This window comes from Anas acuta, chromosome 2 (assembly GCF_963932015.1).
Source record: "Anas acuta chromosome 2, bAnaAcu1.1, whole genome shotgun sequence".
Taxonomy (NCBI): Eukaryota; Metazoa; Chordata; class Aves; order Anseriformes; family Anatidae; genus Anas; species Anas acuta.
Window position 1 is genome coordinate 130,629,169 of NC_088980.1, and position 19,836 is coordinate 130,649,004.

The window sequence follows — 19,836 nt, forward strand, 5'->3', positions numbered from 1 at the left end:
GGCAATCATCCCACAAAAATCTGGTAGAATTTTATTTCATACAACTCTCTGCATTAAGATAATCTGCTTGTTTTTCATATTCTTTCCACTGTTTGTACAGATATAACCTAACAGAGTTTTGGTCTATGACTCAATTTCTTAGATACTGTCAAGTCTATACTTTTTATTCATGAGGTTCTTCCTTTATGAAAAGATGGCCTTTTCTGGATGTCTGCAATTTTGGTGAGACAGGTGATAACACTGCAGTGCATAAATAAAACGTTTCTAAATTAGTATTGTGTTTCCAATTTCCATCAGCCTCACCATCATTCATGCAGAGTAAAAGGTTTCACTGTGGTGAACCATTTCCATATGTGATCTTTGTTGACTTCATTTGTGCAGCAGAGTTTGGAGACAGTAGACTTCTCTGAAAGGAGTGTGCCTGACTCTCTTAGGAAAAAGAAGATTCTCTGCTTCCACATAACAGAATTGACATGCTGCAGAGACAATTACTGTGTCAATTCTATTTTATCAAATTTCACCCACATGCTTGTGTAGATACATTTGAATAATTCGAAATGATCCTGACATTTCCGTTTTTCAAATGTAAATCATATGGGTCACATGGAACAAAAAGATGAAATGCACTTTTTGTGAAGATCTGATTTAGATTTTTTACTGTGTCTCTGATTTGAAAATATTTTGAATAAAGCACCACGCCAACATTTTGCTTTTTATTTTTCTCTTGTTTACAATTGCAAAAACAGACTGAAATGTGTTCTCAATTAAATTAAAAACAAAACAAAACAACTTTGGCCTTTTTGAGGAAAACAAAGCACTACAGTATCCTTGCTGATCAAAACATTTTCATTTTTTTTCAGAGAGCCTGGTTTTTGATTTCTGTTTTCCTTTTGTCCTATTCAGACTCCAGCTTCTTATGTATTTTTGATTTCATGAGTAAAACATTTACCTGGAAATCACTAATGGTATAAGCATACAAACTTATGTTTCAAAATTGTTTTAAAATTCCCATTGTTATACCAAAAAAAAAGAGACCCAGGTATGGATAATCAAAAGAATGCTGTGTCCCCAGGTCTGCAGAATCCAAGAAATTGCTGAAGACGTTTTAAATAGTATTTCTGTTACCTGTTTGATTGCAAATATAACCAAGAACAATTTCTTACTGGTATTGTGACATCAAACTAACTGTACAAGAGTTGTAGTACCACGCTATTCAACAACAGATTCTATATTGAAGTCTGTTAAAAATGTTTGCACAGACTAGCCAAAGAACTTCTAGCCTGATGCCCCCAAAAATGATTTCAACATTTCAAAATAGTTTAGCTCATCTTCAAAACTAGTCCATAGAAACTTGATCTGACAAACCACAGAAGCAAAACCCAGAACAAAACGTTTCCTGAATATGTGCTGCAGCAAACTTATTTGAATTAGTTTTGAACTGACTGAAACATAGTAATGGCTGTGTATGGCAAAATCAAAGTAAAACTGTTAATATTTTTTGAGTTGCTGTAACATGGTGTGTGGTATTTTCAGCAAGTATCCTCAGCAAATTCTTGAAATGGTCTCATCTGTATGTACTGCCTGATGGTGTTAATGTAATTACTGTTCCTAAATATAGTTCCTAAAATGTTTAGAAAGAATACTGAACGATATATGTTCTCTCTGTATATACACTTATCTATATATGCTTTATATAATATATACATGTTACATGTGTATCGACACAGAAACCCTATAGGAAGAGCTGGAGATTGACTCTATGACTCTAGAACAGAGCAGCTTCTGTTGAGTGTTATGGCGTTGAGCTGAAACTGGATCGCATCAGCCTCTTGAAATCTACATTTAAGTAGATTTCTAGATTTCTGCCTAGAGAGGCTTCGGTGTTGCTTGTGGAGAGTATCAGGACAGCTACATTCAACAAGCAAGTATGTAAGAATGAAAAACGCACAGTGTTGATGCTATGCTACCTCCACAGAAGCTGTGTCTCCTGAACACTGGGGATGCCCAGCACTCTCATGTACTGGCAAACAGTGCCAATGTTAAAAACAAAACAAAACAAAACAAAAAAAAAAAAAACAAACAAACAAAAAAAACACTCACTTTTGACATGTGCTCTGGAAATATATGGATGATTAATTGAGGAAAGAGGTATTGGGTTTGAAAATACCAATATAGACTAAATTATATTCAATAGTGTAAAATGTTGAGCTGAATGTGAACAACTGAGTGGGGAGCCCTGAAGGAGAAGAAAAACGCTGAAGACAGGAGGAGCATGACCACCAAAAATACTCTTCAGGGAAAGATCTGCTTTGCAGATTGCTCTTGCCGATAGGTGTCACTGTGAATAAAGCGTTGCCTTGGCTGCCACGTGTCCGTGGGCACTGCAGCTCCAGTAGCACCCTGCGGCCTCCAGGCATGGCCTGCGGGCAGGAGGGGAGTGACAGTACCTTGCGGAGTTTGAGGCTTATTTCCGTTCGCAAAAGGGAAAAAGATTAGATTAAAACTAAACGATGACTTTCAGATGAAACCAAAAGCACCATGTGGATTTAAAGGATCATATTTGGGTGAAACTGTACTTAAATGCTCACTTGTTCCTCGTAAGCAGTTACCACATATGCCACATACGCCTCACACCGTACTCCAGAAACAGCCACTATATGATCAAGTTTTTTGTGTTTCCTTCTAGCTGGATTTTATTCCCCCAGGCATCAAAAGAAGTGTATATATGTAATTTGTCTGGACAGGTCAACACTACCAAGCTAGTTCTGTAGGACCACCATGACTTGACTTGGTTGGGCAGTGGCAACCAAAGCAGCTGGGCAGAATGTGGGCAGAAGGTGACACTGCGGCCGCGGCTCTAGGGGCAAGCTCCGTGCAAGGACAAACACATGCAGGAAATACAAATGAGTGCAGATGATTATCCCTGCACAGATTTTGTTTGCAATTGTACCAATGACAGTTCATTTAGAAAATCTGGCCAGCTATTTAAAAAAAGCTTCTGGTTCAGTTTTCTGATTCAGGTAAACTGTGGTGCTACCTTCAGCTGTGGCACAGCTCCCACCTCATTCTCTGAAATTCCAGAAAGCACGTGCCAACCTGTCTCCCCCATTTATGAGACATGTAAGCACCACTTTTAGAGCCCTGGGCATGCTTCTTAGTTCCTATAAGTAAACCTCAAATGAGGATTAGCTGGAAATAGATCTGTATGGTTACGGAAAGATGGAAGCTGTAGGCATGGACAGGACAATAAACAATTGTTCCTTTCTGGGGTGTTATTATCATTATTATTTATTGGATAACTGGCATTTTCACCACTGATCTGTGTTTCATTTTTGGTGGCCGTGTGTGGAGGGTATATACAACCTACATAGCCCCATCTCTGTGTTACTGCAATCAGGAAGTAATCTAGTAATCTAGCCCTGCAACATGGCTACCTAATAGCAGAGTGGGAACACCCAAGATATCGGAGCTGAACAGCACTCGAGAATACCCACTGCTTGTGTGTGATATTGCTTAAATAATGTAGAGGCCTCAAGATTGTGCTTCATTTTTCCCTAGTGACTAGTGAGGGTGTGTTGCATCATGACAGTGTGTTTGGAGATGTTTGTTTGTAGTTTATGACAAAGTAATTCCCTGTATGTTGTGGAGTCGCTTGCACTAAGCTCCTGCTAAAACTCGTTGAAAATTAAGAAAGATCAAAGATTAAACACAAGAATTTTCTTATGTATTCTGCATATGGTAATTGATGCAAAAAGAAAATGTGACTGTCTGAACTTCTTTGTATCAAAATAAAGAAAGATCCACATATTTTTATGGAAAATGTTTATTGCTGCTTATTTGTGTTTTACATGGTGTTGCTTGTACAGATGCACTAGGCTTCTTTTCTCTTAGGGCTTAAGGCTATCTGCAGCCTCTTTGGAGTCAGTAGTCATCCCAGTCTGGGCACCGGGTCAACTATTTAACATGCAAATCTTTGAGTGCTGAGATGTGCTTCACTCCTAGTACTTAGCACTCTTTCCTTGGTAGGCACTGTACAAACATTACCTAATGCTTTTTACTGGCAGTGAGTGTTACTTTTCTTGTTTCTCAGGGGGAAAGTTATCCAGCCAAAGTTTAAAACCACTAACCAAATCAATGGCTAGATAGCTAAAAAGTTTTGTTGTTGTTGTTTTTTTCATATTATTGTTACCATCACTTTTATTTTATTTTCTGGGTTTACACAGAGAGGAACAATATCACACACACGATGTAAATACTATCCAGTTACAGAAGTGAAGTGTTCAAGTTGAAAGCAGTGTAGCAGATGCCTCCTGATGGACTCCTTCAAAGCCTTCAGAGAAAAAAATCAAGCATGTCTGCTGTGCTTTGCAGCAGAACTTAACAGCTATGCCTATCATGTTAAATAAAAACTAGGGCCCATTTTCTGCTCCTGGAAAAAAGGCATGTGCAGATGAACATTCCTGGGTATCTTCCTCTGTATGGTCTGTTGGGAACATTGACTCCACCACGTCTGGGCTCTCTCACAGAGCGCTGTAGCTGACATTTTCCAAAACTGTGCTGAGGAGCTTCCTAGCAATAGTTAACCATGGCCAAATCATGTCCCTCTCTAGTTGCTCATATGAAGGGCCATGGCTAACATTTCTGGTGTTTGTTAGGAGTGCCCTGCACAGCTCTGCCACTTGGGACTTAACCAGTGGCCTCTTTCCTTTCTGAGTCCTCGTGGAGTACCTGTGTGACAACTTGTCCCCACTCAGTCTGGATATTTAACTCTCTGTCAGCTGGCTGCTTCATGGGCACCACTGCACACAGCATTCCAGCACATTCCAGTCTCGTAAAAAAGAGAGTCAGGCATATGCTTTTTGGAATTCTTATTGGATTTAGCCACCAGCAGTCAGCCCAGGTTTCATTTTAGGTGCCAAAATGCGTCTTCAAAATCCTGTTGTAAGTCTTTCTTGTGCTTCTCCTTACTTGTGAAATTTCTGTTAATGCTTGTTCTGCTTATAAGTCTGTTGTCTTTCAGCAGAAATTTAAAGTTTTTTGTGGCTTTTGTGTCACAAAAGCCAGCACATAAATGAGTGTTGATTTAACTATATGAACAGCCACCATCTTCATTAGGTGTGCAGTCAGACTAAAACCAGATGGTCCTGCAGTCAAAGCCTGCAGTCAAAGTGTGCGGGTGAGATTAAGAAAGATGAGAGCAATTACAAATTGGGTACCCTCTTCTTTCTCTATGAAGAAAGAGGGAGCCTTCCTGTTCACAGAAAGCCTGGAAACCTGGATGTGTGAGACATGACTTCAGGTCAGGGGCAGATCATATATTTGTCTCATGGAGAGCGATGGAAGGTGTTTTTGGAAAGCTGTTTTTGGAAAGCTGTGTTTTAATGGTAGGTCTGAACTAGGAGGCTGAGCCACCTCCAGCATGGGAGCTCTAAGCAGAATCCCTGTTCTCTTCCTAACATCACACCATTTTTCTTTGTAGCTTTGCAGTAGTCACATCAAGTCAGTATTTTCAAACTAGTACTTAACTCCTTGTTTAGACATTTAAAAACCAGGTTTTAATTTCCATGATATACTGACTACCTAAGAAATCTCCTACTTAATGGTAGCTCTATCCCTGTAGCAATACGGGTCACTTTTTTTGTTATGCTTACAGATTTCAAAGCATAACCTTTGGGAACAATGGTTTGGTAGTTGCTCAATCTTATCATTTGTCTAACCACGCCATTGGAGTAATTGGATCCCACTATTCTTGGAGATCTACAGAACATGAATATAGATACTGTGTATGTCATGGCCTTGACCACAATTAGGTTTTAATATTTACTATTTTATACTTACAGCATTGTTATATTGAAGCATTTATTTGAATTCAGTCTATGTTCTTTTCACAACTTGTACTATTACAGAAATGAGATTTCAGACTGGCCTATAGCTTGATCTCCTGTACATAAGTGTCTGGTCTTCAACTGCTTGAGCCAAACATCTGTTCTTCACCTCCCTCTCATCAATCAAATATGCTTGAATGAGTTAAAATGTCACTTGAAGAAAGAAATACACATACAACAAATACTTGGAAGGAAGGCTAAGGGATCAGAGGATAGGTCAGCAATGTTCATACCAGGGAAAACTAGGAGGCCAGAAGCAGGGTACAATGAGTGAAATAGGAAACAATTCTGTAGGTCTTGGCAAAGCTTTCATTTGCAATAATTATATAAAGCTGTCTGGAGGCTTTCTCTGGAGCCTTTCTTTCCCTTCACCAAATGATGAAATAATCCAAGTTACAAACTTCGCAGTGGGACATGTAATGGAAATGCAAAATGCATTGTTCGCTAGCAGCCTTGTAAAGTCTTGCCTAATCCTACAGGGCTTGTTTAAGGGCTGAAAGCACTCTGAATAGTAGAAGGAGAGTGACCATTTCAGGCATTTCACTTGCATTTCTCTCTCTCTCTCTCTCTCTCTCTGTCTCTTTTTTTTTTTTTTTTTTTTTAGATAGAAGACATGATGGCTACATTGGACCTTGCCTCAAGCAAATGTTGCCATGGCAGAAATGTCCTGTATGGTACCATGAAAATAATTAAAAAATAAGTGTTTGTTTTTGTTATGGGATATTAGACCACACATCACAGCAGTGCAAATCCATAGAAGACTACTTCTTTGGTGAAAGAAGGAGGGGAAGTTCCCTAGAGGACTGCAGGGAAGCCAAATTCTTTGCACAGGTGCAGCTGTGAATATCTCTTTCTCGGTCTTCCTCATGAGAAACCTCTCCATAAGACAGTAGTGGTCCTATTGCATCAGTTACTCATGGTTCTTGGTGCCACTGCTGCCAGATCTGATCTAACACATTTTCCAAGGGTAAATCTAAATATTTCCTGACAGCACATTGGTGGTGTGCCAAGGTTAGCATCTCCTTATCATGAGGAAGCAGTTTGCTTGTAAGGGGTGGTCCAGGTGACCAGATTGCCCCAACCCTCCAGCTGAAGGAGCAAGTTTACAACAGGACAGGAGAGAATATATTCAGAGGTTCCATTTATTAAAAAATTGGCAGTGGGTGATTTGCTCTTTCATATTGATCCATGTTATTACATTTGTCTGGTAACCGAATGTCCCAGAGAGAGATGGGGTTTTATTGCATGAGATTTTGTCCTGCCAGACACTATTTTTCTAGTCTTTCAGCCTCATTCACTGCTTTATCCTATACAGCTTTAATCAACATGAGCTTTGCTACAGATTTCAGTGAGAATAAGAGCAGTCCGAGTCACAGCTTTGACAGCCTCTATTAGCTTCTGTTGAACCATCTTATCTAGATACTTGAGAGCAAAGCATGCATTTGGAAAAAGGATGTAGGAAACACTGAAATAAATTATATCAATTAGGCAAAGCAGTGTAAGTGTAGAGCTTTACCTCCTCTGGGGCAGCTGCCTGTGTGCTGGGGGGGAACCAGCTTGCCACAAACACTGTCCAGCATTAGATGCCAAAAATGAAGGTGCGCTGTCTCAAAAAAGCACATCCTCATGCTGCCAGGATTCCTGTGCAGAGCTAGTGTTTTTGTGACTAAAAGGTCAAAAATACTGTTTAGGAAACTGCCTTGTCTAACACTGGCAACATTGTGCTTATCTACACAGGGGTGAGCCCAGTGGCCAGCAGCCTTGTCCATGGCTGAATTCAGCCACATGTCTGCAGCCAGGGCCTGGATAGGGCCATGCAGAGATAAGCCACGGGCCTGTCCCTCAGGCCATGCTCTGTGGCCCCATTTCGGAGGAATCACACTGCTTCCCCTGCTGTATTCAGTTACGGACGTGTCACTCCAGCAGCTGTCACCCCCCTGGGTGACACACTCTGAGGGCCGCTGGGCCTGTGACACATTCGGTCTCCCCTCTGCCATTCCTTGGGGTTTCTCCTGCTTGGGTGGCATTGGCTTCAATTCACAGGGCTCCCGAGGAGGGGTGAACACTGTTCGAAGATTCCAGCCCCTCGATTTCCCAGATTTATCCAAATGCCAGCGGTAGTGCTTCACAGACAAAATAGGAAGTGAATGTAACGGGCATACAGCGGGGATCAGGTGGAGATAGTTTTGCAGTGAGGGAAGCGACCATTTTGGGTTGCATGCACTGAAAGCACTGCGGCTGTTGCTGGTTTTGCAGTAGCACAGGCGTCTCCAGACCCCTTGGGATGTGGGAGCCCCACAGCAGCACCACTGCTTGCATGCCCTCTGGGGATACCTTGGTGACAAAGGGGTCCCTTGAGGCAGCAGGTGCCTTGTTGTCACCCTTCAGCACCCTTCTTAAGGAACCTCAGACCATTGGCTGGCCTAGCACTGTATCCAATAGCTCTTAAAGAAATTAGTCACGGTATACTGTATGGGCATGAACATCACCCTGTAGGTGCATTTTTACTACAGATACGCTGTTTTAGGTGACTTAGGTCTTGCTATACTATGGTGAAGTTTTTGGTATAATTTTGTTTGCTGATTTTAAAGTGTTTATGGTTCTATCTCTCAGTTACCTCATAGAACTGGAAAAGACAAAATGCCTACAGATTAAGCAGTTAAAATAAATGCTTTTTATTTGAGCTCTGTGCCAATACAATATAAAACAAAACAAAAACAAACATAGGTAGCAATGCATTATGAATACTTGTGGCATTTTTTCAGCTAATGTTTCCACTACCCAATGTTGTTGTTAGCTGCCTCCACACTCTGTGTTTCATATCCTGTGCTGTTGGGCTTGCTTAGCAGTACAGTTCCTGCACTATTGTATCTTGTATAGCGTGGATTAGAGCTGTGGAAGATTCCCCATAAGACAAGGTCTTACTTAGGCCTCCTTAGACTATCACATCTACAAAGTTTTATCAGTTCCCTCAACATGAAGGAAAAGTTGAACTAGGAAAGCCTTTCTAAAGAAAAAAAATGAATACGGAACAGTAATCATTCCAATTTTGTCTTATAAACTCAAAAAAGGAGTCCTAGTTAACATGCCTGACAGAGTTCAAGATGAAAGGTGTTGCTGGAGCCTGACCTGAAGCCTGTTCTGCTGATCAGATGTGAAATGCTAAATGGAACTACTGTTTCACAGCTGTAGAGCTATGAGGGAACTTTATTTTAGCAGAGGAGATGCTTAGCAGAAGTTCTTCAGAAGAGTTGTTTAAGTGGTAGCTTGCCATTTACTTGTGTTTGGGATTGTGAGTGATTTACTGTAGAGTTTGGCTATGATGCACTGCACAGATATTAATATTTTTATGTATGGATAAAATATTGAACAGCAAATAAGAAAATGATTAATTCTGGTAAAAAAAAAAAAAAAAAAAAAAAAAAGAGAGAGAGAAAATGTTATTCTTAAAAGAAGATTTAAACTATTTATGTTTTTCTATGTAGTTTTATTAAATCTTTAACACTGAGAAATCATCCATTCAAACTACTGCACTAAGTAATTTTCCTTTCCCTCTTTTATATTGACAGCAGGTATCAGTAGTTGTCAACAGAGTGATAGTTTTATGTCTTAAAATATAATCCTGTTTGAATTTTGTTCTCTTTCTTTGTTCTAAAGATAAGACAGCTCTGCTTCACTGGTAGTCAAAGTCTAGAGATACTATGAAATGAGTTTGCCTTTCCTTGATCAAATCAAGGACATTTCCGTTGCCTTACAGTTTCATAGACTATGAATTGCTTATTCATTTTCTTGGTTGTCGTAAGTAGATCCATTTGATTTTCACAGTTGTTCCTACTTAATATTTTCACATGTATTTTATTAAAGTAATTTTCCAGAGGAGTTGCACAAAAAGAAATAGGGTGTAGTCATTTATGTTGGAGATGAGCTTGAGATGAACCAGTAGATCCAGCTGCCCACCTTCTGTCACCCTTCTTCACATGTGCAAATGTCTCCAACTGATCGAAACCACAGGTCTCATGCCCATGCTGAACCTGAGAAATTGCAAGATACAGCTTCAGAACACCTGTGAAAGAGCTTTTATAGAGAATCTGAACAAAACATCTCCTTTTATCTCTGCCTAATAGATTTGTTTCAATTTCTTAAATGTATGCCCGTTGTGATCATTTTGTGAAGTTTATTAATTTTTTGTTATCATGAGGAAAACACCTCCTCTGAAACCAGTCCAACAGATCAGGCGGTGTTTCTACCCTTGCTTTTCCCAGAAGCATTTTTTTTTGAGAACTGAGAGCAATGAAAATTATTATCTTCCTGTTCACAGATAATATTAACATAGCTTAATGAAGGTACTTCATTATTTCAGTTAAATAACATTCAAGTTGCATAACAGAGCTACCTGGAAACCTAATTTCTATTCTAGTGCTTCATGTTGTTCCTTGCAGAGTCTGACCTTATCTTGTTCAGAGCTTTGCCACCGCTGGCTATTAAATAATTCAGTTGTCACTGTGGAGCCCTTTGCAAAGCTGGGTGCTGCTCTCCTTGAGAAACAGTGAACCTGATGGTGCTTTATTTTTACATGGCCATATGTGTGTGCATATATGTAATTCTTCATTAGATGCTGCAGGTGGAATAAAACAGTAATTATTGCATAATTTCTTTGAAAACAATGATAGCACAGCACTGGTACAATACTGTTCATTTCAAGGTGCTTTATTTATTAATTTAATTTCAATTAAGTGTATATCACGTAAACTGGAAAAAGAAACCAGTTTTATTAGCTAAAACAATAACCATTAGTAATTGCCATTAACAGAAGCAATTTAATTGAAAAAAAAAAAAGCAACAAACAAACAAAAAAATTACATCTGATACGGTTGCGTACACTCTCCTTGTGCAATGCTGAGTACCAATTAATTTCACTCTCAACATTTACTTTGCTTCTTATCACCATGGTTTACTTAGCACATCAGAAGGAATGTGAAGATAAATTAAAAATTATAAAGTTAATTTCACGCATTAAAAATTAAAGTACATTTCATGCATTAAAACGCATTAGTTTCCTCTTACAAAAACAGTATAGATTAATTTCAGTAAAAACACTAGCCTAATGGTACAATGAATTACAACAGCTCCTGGCAGGACAGCAATATTGCAGTTAAGAACATGAATGTTTTCATTTCTCTGGTAGATTTTTCCATGGCCCTTTTTATAGACGTGGTGCTTTTGACGAATAGGCTGTTCTCCAGGTTTGCTTTGGTCGACTGGAATTAGCCTCTCAGCACTCTGCCTTTCAGCGACGGGGTTGCCAGTGATTGCTCAGTATGGGAAAAGGTATTTCCCCTTCAGCAAAAGGCAGGATTGTGGGGAACTGGGCCAGCTAAATGCCATGAGGAATGAGAGAATGTATGCAGCTTTGTGCTTTTATACTGCACATCAGAAAGAACTTGTTATAGTTCCCAATTACCTTTTTATTTTTAAAAAATAAATAAAGCTTCATTATATTGAATTAATCCAGTGGTGAACAAAAATTATGCTGCTACACACTGGAATGAGTGATTTGGGTATTCTATTCACCCCTATGCTGAGTTACCACAGAAACATTCAAACACTGCTGCCACTGTGCTGTCCCCTATGTAAAAAGGTTTGATAAGTTACAAATATTGCTGGTTATGAAAGTAAAAAACAACACCTTCAAACTAATTCAACATTTCTTTTTTTCAAAGCCAGGTCAGATATGGCTTTGGGCAATCTGATCTGGTGGGAGGTGTCCCTGCCTGTGACAGGGGAGTTGGCAATAGGTGGTCTTTAAGGTCGCCTCCAACCCAAACCATTCGGTGATTCTATGATTCTTTAAACGTCGCTTTTTATGTCTAGTTATTTGTACTCAACTTGTGTCCTGTACCCATTGAGTAGCTCAATTAATAAAACCTTCTATGAGTAATAAGGATCATAGATAAGGATCATATCGAAATATACCAAATATATTTTTACATGCTTGCTTTTTATTTTCAAAGATTCAAAGTACTTAACTAGCCTTACCTGGAGAGATAATTCAAACACCTTTGGCAAGATAGGTGGCAGTAATTTAACACAGTTTCATAAGAGTTTAGAGCAGAATGAATACTTTATTCAGTAAGGCTAGTGAGGGAGTTTTAGCTTGTCTGACAGTGTTAGGAAATGGTAAGCAGCCAGTGCAGCTCCTAAACACCTTATAGCACTGCACCCTGGCCGTTTAGTCTTGTGGCACACCACAAAATCCCCTACTCAGACAGGTTTGGGGTTTAGATTTGATATAAATATGCATTTTGAGACTTTCTTTTGGGAAGTCTTGTAGCAATGGAGATGGGAAGGACTACTGCTGTGGGAGACGCAGCAATACAAGGAAGTTTAAATAAGCAAACCACCTGTACCTGAGCAATGGAAGTAACTCCGCAAATCTGAAGTCACCCTATCTCAGTCCCTACAAGACTTTGCAAGGTATGAGTAGCCTAACCAGGCTGAGGCAGAATCATAAATGTTATCAAGAACAATAACGCTGTATAAAGATTATACTGATTTTATTATAAAAATGAGACAAACTGACCTAACGCAGCAATACATTCTAACATGATAGTGTCCCAGAAGCTAAAAGACACAAAAGGCCTTGGTCTTTGCAGTGCTGTACCTGCTCTGAGCCGGTAGGAATAGGCTCTTCAAGGATAATCCAGATTACATTCTCATGGAGGGGAGGATGAGTCAGGGAGCAATTGTAGGTCCAGTAATCCAAAGATTTAGGCAGTGGGCTTGAAGAACCAAAATCAGAAAACTGAGCTTGCTTACCCTATGGATGATATGCTGGTTAAATGAGACCCACAAGTAAGATATGGTTTACTTAAAATCTCAGGCTGCAGGGGAGTACGTTCCTGCATCACAGGAGGTCATTGCAAAACACTAGTGTTTTCTCATAGCAGCAGAGGTGAATCACTTGCCCTAGTGACAAGTTTAACACTAAGATACATTGAGGCAACAACAATGAGAAGCATTACTTTAAAAAACAAACAAACAAACAAAAAAACTTCCATCTATCCCTTTCCCCCAATAGTATCAGATACTGAAGAGGTCAGTCATCATTAACTAAAGGGTTTCTGTTTTCAAGATGCTGAACTCTGTGCTCCTGAGCAAGCAAAACACTTCAGTATAAAATTAATTTTCAGCTGCCTGTTGAGGTTAATGGGAGGATTCACACATGTTGATGTTTGCATATCCATGGTCTATTTTAAAATCCTATGGGAAGTGCTGTATTATGTTTTTAATGGGCCTCACTAAAACTCAGATATTCAGATCCTATCTCAGATTATTTTGTACCTCTATCAGAGGTTTAACAGCTATTACTTTGTAAATCTTGAGCCCTCAATTTACAAGATTAAAGAAAAGTACAGTTCTGGAGTTATTTCTTCTCCCTCTTTTCCTTCCCTCAACTGAGCAAAACTTACAGTTGCAAGGCTGTGCTGCTGATGGATGCCATGGGTAAATTTAAATAGACAGAGGAATGGGTGAAAGCACAGGATTAGTTAGGAACCAGGGAATTTGTACTCTTAGAAAGAGAACCCATAGCTGTCTACAGGATGGAGCCCCAAGGATACAAAATATCTTATGATATCCCATAAACTCATGCTCAGGAACATGCTTTCAGCCCCTTTTCTCAACAGCCTCCTTCAGCTGAACCCTTGCATTATTGCAAAGTCTTCAAGAAGACAGATGGCATAAATGTTAATGTAACTACTCTGTATAATTATAATGATCAGGTTGTGATGATGTTTACCTTAGTCTTTGCTGAATCCAAGACCTTCAAGATACCCTTCAGGTTTTCATTGCAAGAACTAAGCTGTAAATAAAAAAATACTTTAAAAATCCTAATGCCTGACAGTAGTTTTATTCAAAGAGAACCAAGAATAATCTTTACAAATATTGATAAATTTAGTTTTGCAAACCCTCCATGAATGAGATAAAATTTAGAACTTTGAGGAAATAATTATTACTTTGGTTTGGCAGGGTAATACAAACTGTAGTGGGAATACTAATCCGTAGTTTGGAAGTGTATGATTGCTTTGTTCTACAGGAGTTGTGTTTATCCTTGAAATTAACTGTGGAAGAATTCAGAAAGAGCATTTTGCTTGTATCCTTTATATAATGAGAACTATGAGTAATTATATTTTGGTGCTATGCGATAATATAGTTTTATGATATTTCCTTAACAGGAATTCCTTAATAATAAGGAATTCTTTTTACTACCTCATTTGATTTTGAACTGCCAAATATGTCAAGTGCATGGCTCCAAGAGTTCTTGGAATTATGATTTAAAATTTTCTTGTCAGGTTGTAGCAGCACACATGACTCAAACATTCTTTCTGTGAAAGTTCACTTAATAAATGGAGTGGAAAGCAAACACAAAAGGTTTGCACTGCCTGTTGCAAAAGTAGGTGAAAAAACTCAAACTCACAAGCAAGCATACCTACAAACCACAGCTCTTCTCGAAGACTCCGTGAATGAAATGGGGATTGGGGCAGAAAGTGTAGTATCATGGGCAAAGATGGCAATGTGGGCTGAGTCAGGGTAAGAGGCAGTCACCTCCACTGCATGTTTTTTGTTTTTTTTTTTTTTTTTTTTCAGTCCTCATCACTGAGTACAGTTTTGATAAGGAAAGAGAGACCCATATGTTTTCAGTATGTTATTAACTGACCTTCAGGAAAACAGTTACAATTGGCATGCCATCCACCTCATCAAAAGACTTAGCTACATTTGAGTACTTGAGTGAAAAAGATGAGGCTAAAAAGCAATTAACAGGATCATTTTTACTAGTTCTATCACAAAGAAATGTTGCAATTTGTGTACAATACTGACAAATGCTACTCTGCACTCTCAGGGATCTCTCTGATCATGAAACTGAGAACGTGCTTGCAAACACCTGTTGATTTATGGGTTCTGCTGAATTGCTCCGACAGTGTCAGTGCCCATATCCAGGCTTTATGTTCGAGTAGGCAGATCTGCACATATTCCTGAAAGCAATTTAGGGGTAAGTACATAAAGATGTGGAAATCACAACCTACAGGGATATATATTTTTTCTAACTCTACTGCTAACAGTCTCTTGTGCATGCCTCCACTTCCATGTCTTTAAAAATGTAATTAATTAAACAGCATTTTGAGGAGTACAACCACTTTATTACACGTGGTGCAGGATTTATTCACAGCAGTCCCTTTTACTGTGAAAGACTGGTGGTATGGCCATGAACATACTCAACATAAATCTTTCAACAACTTTTCAGTTTTGGCAGTATTTTCTTTAATACGGTTTTAAGGAACTTTTGTTCAGCCTAGTATGTTGTTTACTATATCTGATGCTGGTTTTTGTGTGAAATATAATTTCCAAAACTTACTGAACATGGAAATCATAATAATTTCTTTAATTATTCACCTTCTTACTTATTAATATGCTTAGCAATTTCTTAGCAACTATACAGTCTCTGGCAATAGTACAGTCCGAGATAATTTGTAAAGTTTCAGCAATGTGGTCAGAAAAAAGTATCAAAACTTCCTGTATAACAAGGAGGAGATTATAAAATTTAGAGACAGAACATGAAAATTATTGTATAATGCACATAATTTTAAAATTCTTATTTAAAGAAAAAGTCATCTGGTATATTTTAAAACTGAGTTGCTGTCTTTTCACCTTAAAGCCTTTAAACCATTGATTCAAAACAAACTAATAAACACTTAATAGTGCTGCTTAAACACAGTTTAAGTGCACTATCTCTTTATGGCAGGAAGCAATTCTAAAGGGACACCCCTTTCTTATCTTGGCTGTATCGAATGAGATAGCTCTAGCACTCTCAACAGTGGAAAATTTCCTATTAGGAACACACTTCTGGCTGCATGTTCCTCATGCCTAAATTAAAAACGAATAATCTGCCTCATTACATTAACATGTTGTAATGCTCCTAAAATCTAAAATGCTGCCAAAGATAACATTATGCGGATTGAGCATGGATTGTTTTTGACATGTTGATAACTATTAGAACAAAGACACAAATCTGTTACTTCAGAGGTGTTTTCTATTTTCTGTAAAACAGACCTTGCTTCATTGTTTGAAGACAGTTAACATGCTTGACAGGTGCTGGGGCCCTTATTAGGTAATTTTTACTACCTCTTTCTCTTCATTACTTTTTTCTGAGTTTCCCTTTTCCTAGCTATTCTTGAAAAGGCAGAAAGCCCACCTTACAGTAATCAGCCCGTGAGGAGCTCCAGCAACAATTATAGCAGGACATTGGCTGATCAGACTCTCCAAAAAGAAGCTGATTTAGTATTATGCTGAATGTACTTGCACATTTGAACTTCTTAACATTTCACTAGTGTTACTTACTTTTGTACCTGCAATTTCCAGCCCTCTTTCATTATTTAAATATAGATGTATATGAGAAAAGATAGCTTAATATGTACAGACCACAAAATCCTAATTTGCCCTTACAAAGTTAGCTTTGCACACGCGGAGATGGAATTGCTTTTGCAAAATAAAATAATTATCAACACAATCTGCATATACTTTCTGTCCCTTCTTCTCCTCTCCCCCAGGATGATGTATGTGAAGGGACTTTGAAAATGTAACTTTGACTACTTCGACTTTTTTTTTTTTCGTTGACTCTGCCTCTGAGGCGTATTTGCCTCCATCCGCTCTGTGCTCCAAGCCTTGCTTATCAGTTTGTCCGTGGAAATGGAAATGAAACTGCCTCAATCTGTGGGTTCCAACAAGAGGTTTGTCAGTCAGCATTGCAAATGTGTGGAGTAAGGTAAAAATAATGAATCAATAGTCTTTGTGACTCAAGTCACAGACTTCAAAGTTTTTATAACATGCAAGCCATTTTCTCCCATTTGCAAGTTAACATATTTTGATACTAGATTATTTTTAATCCTATGGATAAGAAAAAAAAAGTTATTAAAAAGTTATTAAATATCTCAGTTCAAGGTCTGTCTATAAGACTGCTTTGGTTATAGTAAATTTGCATGTCTCCCAGGTACAGTTCCAAAATTCAGATGAAATGAACATCTAACATGGACAATCGCTTTGAATGTGGAAGGTTTCCAGGTGACCTGGAGAAGCCCCAGAGATTTATTATTATTATTATTATTATTATTATTATTAGTAGTAGTAGTAGTAGTAGTAGTAGTAGTAGTATTTTACCTCCTTGGTTGTAGTATCAATTGGCAGTCTCCATTGGCAATAGGGTATAACTTCTGCCAGTGGTCATGTCCTAACAAAACCAGTAAAGACCTGAAGTTTTCTACTTCAGGTTATGTACCAATACTTAATTCATGACACTTTCCCTTGAAACCACCTGAATACATAACACAGATACATGATATCTTAATAACCCTATTTAATTCTGAAGTTTTTACAATGAAAAGAAATCACAGAATGGTTTGGGTTGGAAGGAACCTTGAAGATCACCTAATTCCAATCCCCCTGCCATGGGCAGGGCCACCTCCCACTAGACCAGGTTGCTCAAAGCCCCATCCAGCCTGGCCCCAAGGATGGGGCATCCACAGCTTCTCTGGGTAACCTGTGACAGTGCCTCACCACCCTCAGAGTGAAGAATTTCTTCCAAATATCTAATCTGAAGCTACCCTCTTTAAGTTTAAAACCATTACTCCTTGTCCTATCACTACACTTGCTGATAAAGATTCCCTCTCCAAGTTTCCTGTACCTGGAATATTCATTCCAGCAAAGCAACATTATTATATTATGAATAAATCTGTCTTGCTATTAAAGATAGCTTTTACCATTGTTACCTTGGTAACTCCAGTTCAAATTTGTCATTTTTTTCTGTTTGCAAGGTACTATCTTCTTTGAAAAGAAACCATTGGTGTTCTTGAATGTCTTCTTGAACAGTATAGACAGCAATATTGTCTAACCAACCTTTATTGATTTAATGTGATTTCAGAATGGCATGAGAAATTGTGATAAAAGAAAGGATTGTAATAAGGAAACGGTGCAGCTTGAAGTCTGGTTACCTTTTGGTCATTTCTCGTATTCATACAGATATAAGTTAGATGTCAAATTAAAATATACATTATTCTAACTTTTCAACTGTTGCCTAAAGACTTTTACAGTAAATCTTCACAATAAAAAGGATAATTTTGGTATGAAAGTACAGTATGTGGAGTGCAGCAGATGCTCAGTCTTTTTGAAAATGTGTCACTGATTTAAGAGATTTCTGTGCAGATTTTTGAACAAATTCTGTAATTTACTAAGAAATAAGCAATCTTAGTAGCTTTTAGTGGTGAAAAATGTCAATGTGAAACAAAATGGTCAGCATATCCTTAAATATTACATTTATATTACTGATAATGCTCTCATTAATAAAAGAGCAGTTTTCTCCAGAAGTAGGTCCTGTCTCATAGTTCAAGAATACACACAATCACCTCTTTCACCAGCAGTAAGGTATGATATCCTGACTCTCTTTGTCTTAAAGCTAAATTCTACTAATACATACGGGATTTTGTCTGGCTTAAACTTTCATAAGCAGGATTGTATTTTTAGGAGTATGTGCTTGACAATTACTGCAGCATAGTTAAATAGTGCTATTACCTATATTTGTAACCATTTGAACTGAGCATATATAATAATAATTTCTATATAAAATAAGGGTTATCATAGACTATGTAAGCATTGCCTTGTCATCCTGAGTTGCAAAAATGGAACCTGTTGATATTTTCCTGTTTTTTCTTACAGACTACTCAGTAATAGGAAACTACTGATATCTGCCTTTGCAGATGTCCACAGCTGACGTCAGGAATTTCAGATACTATTGTGCAAGTAAAGTTGTAACCTACAGAACTTGTGGCATTGATGCCTAGTTATATAACAGCTTTTAGGTGTATCTCAGACATAGATGGACAGCAGTTTTCTGTTAATTTTTGTTGCTGTTCAGAAATTGTGTCTTATCAGAATGGAAAACATCAAAGATAAATTACCACCGCAAACTTAAGCTGAAAGAGAGACAGCTTCACCTGCTTAGTCCCCGTCCAATTTCCTAGCCAGATTACTAAAATTATATCAATGTTTCACTATATCGCCACATTTCAGTTGATGTGAAGGGTGCACAATTTATGGTTCTTGGACAACCTTGCTATGTAAACTACGTGAAAAATGAAAACAGCAAAACCAGCAGATCAGTTGGAAACATTAGGTATCCTGGGTCTGGCCAGGTTTAAACTTGGAGTTCTCCAGCAGGGAGGCTGAAGAAGCTCAGTAAGTGGGCTTGCAACAAGTCCTTAGCACCCTGGCGGGGCCAGGGGGAGGCCTGACACAGGCTTGGCTGCTGCTATCTAGAGTGGCTGTGATAAATTACTGCCCTGTTTAGTGTTGAAACAGACTCAGGCTGGTGTCAGTGACTAAGTTTTGAGGCTTTGGAAACTAAATCTGGCACCAGATGCTAAAAAGATTCAACCCACTGCTCTAGAGCTGCACAGCAGGCAACCCAGGAGCCCCAGAAAGGCCACTTTCATCATGGGCACTTTGTACTGGCAGACTCTCTGCTGGTGCAGGAGAAGGCTTGGATTTTGAGTCCCAAGCTAAAGGTTGTTAGTGACAAGTAAGCGTCTGAGCTTTCTGCCTGACCCCTAGGACTGATGTCCTGGAGGGACATCTAAGCCTGGAGAACTGGGGCGTAGGTGTTCAAAGCTCAAGAGTTTTTCATTTTGAGAATCAGAACTTTTTGAATGCATGGGGGGGAAAGGGCGGGAGGGAGCGGGGGAGGGGGCTGGGTGGATTTACCAGCCATTAGTAAGATCTATAAATTTTGCAGAATGGTAATCCTGACATCAGTTATCACTGTTCCTTTGTAATAATGCAGGATAATCTCCTTTGCTCCTATGAGAACCAGAGCAGCAAATCATCTGCAGTTAGTCACACTAATGGT

At 38.7% G+C, this 19,836-nt stretch overlaps 1 long non-coding RNA gene across 1 annotated transcript; it reads right to left on the reverse strand.

Moving 5' to 3' along the window:
* Positions 1 to 9,431: 9,431 nt before the first annotated feature.
* LOC137851826 (uncharacterized) lies at positions 9,432 to 14,485 on the reverse strand. The gene is made up of 4 exons (XR_011093506.1): positions 14,374 to 14,485; positions 13,684 to 13,746; positions 12,547 to 12,702; positions 9,432 to 9,916 (listed from the first exon to the last, which is right to left on the reverse strand). It is a non-coding gene; the product is annotated as an uncharacterized lncRNA (long non-coding RNA).
* Between the last annotated feature and the right edge of the window lie 5,351 nt (positions 14,486 to 19,836).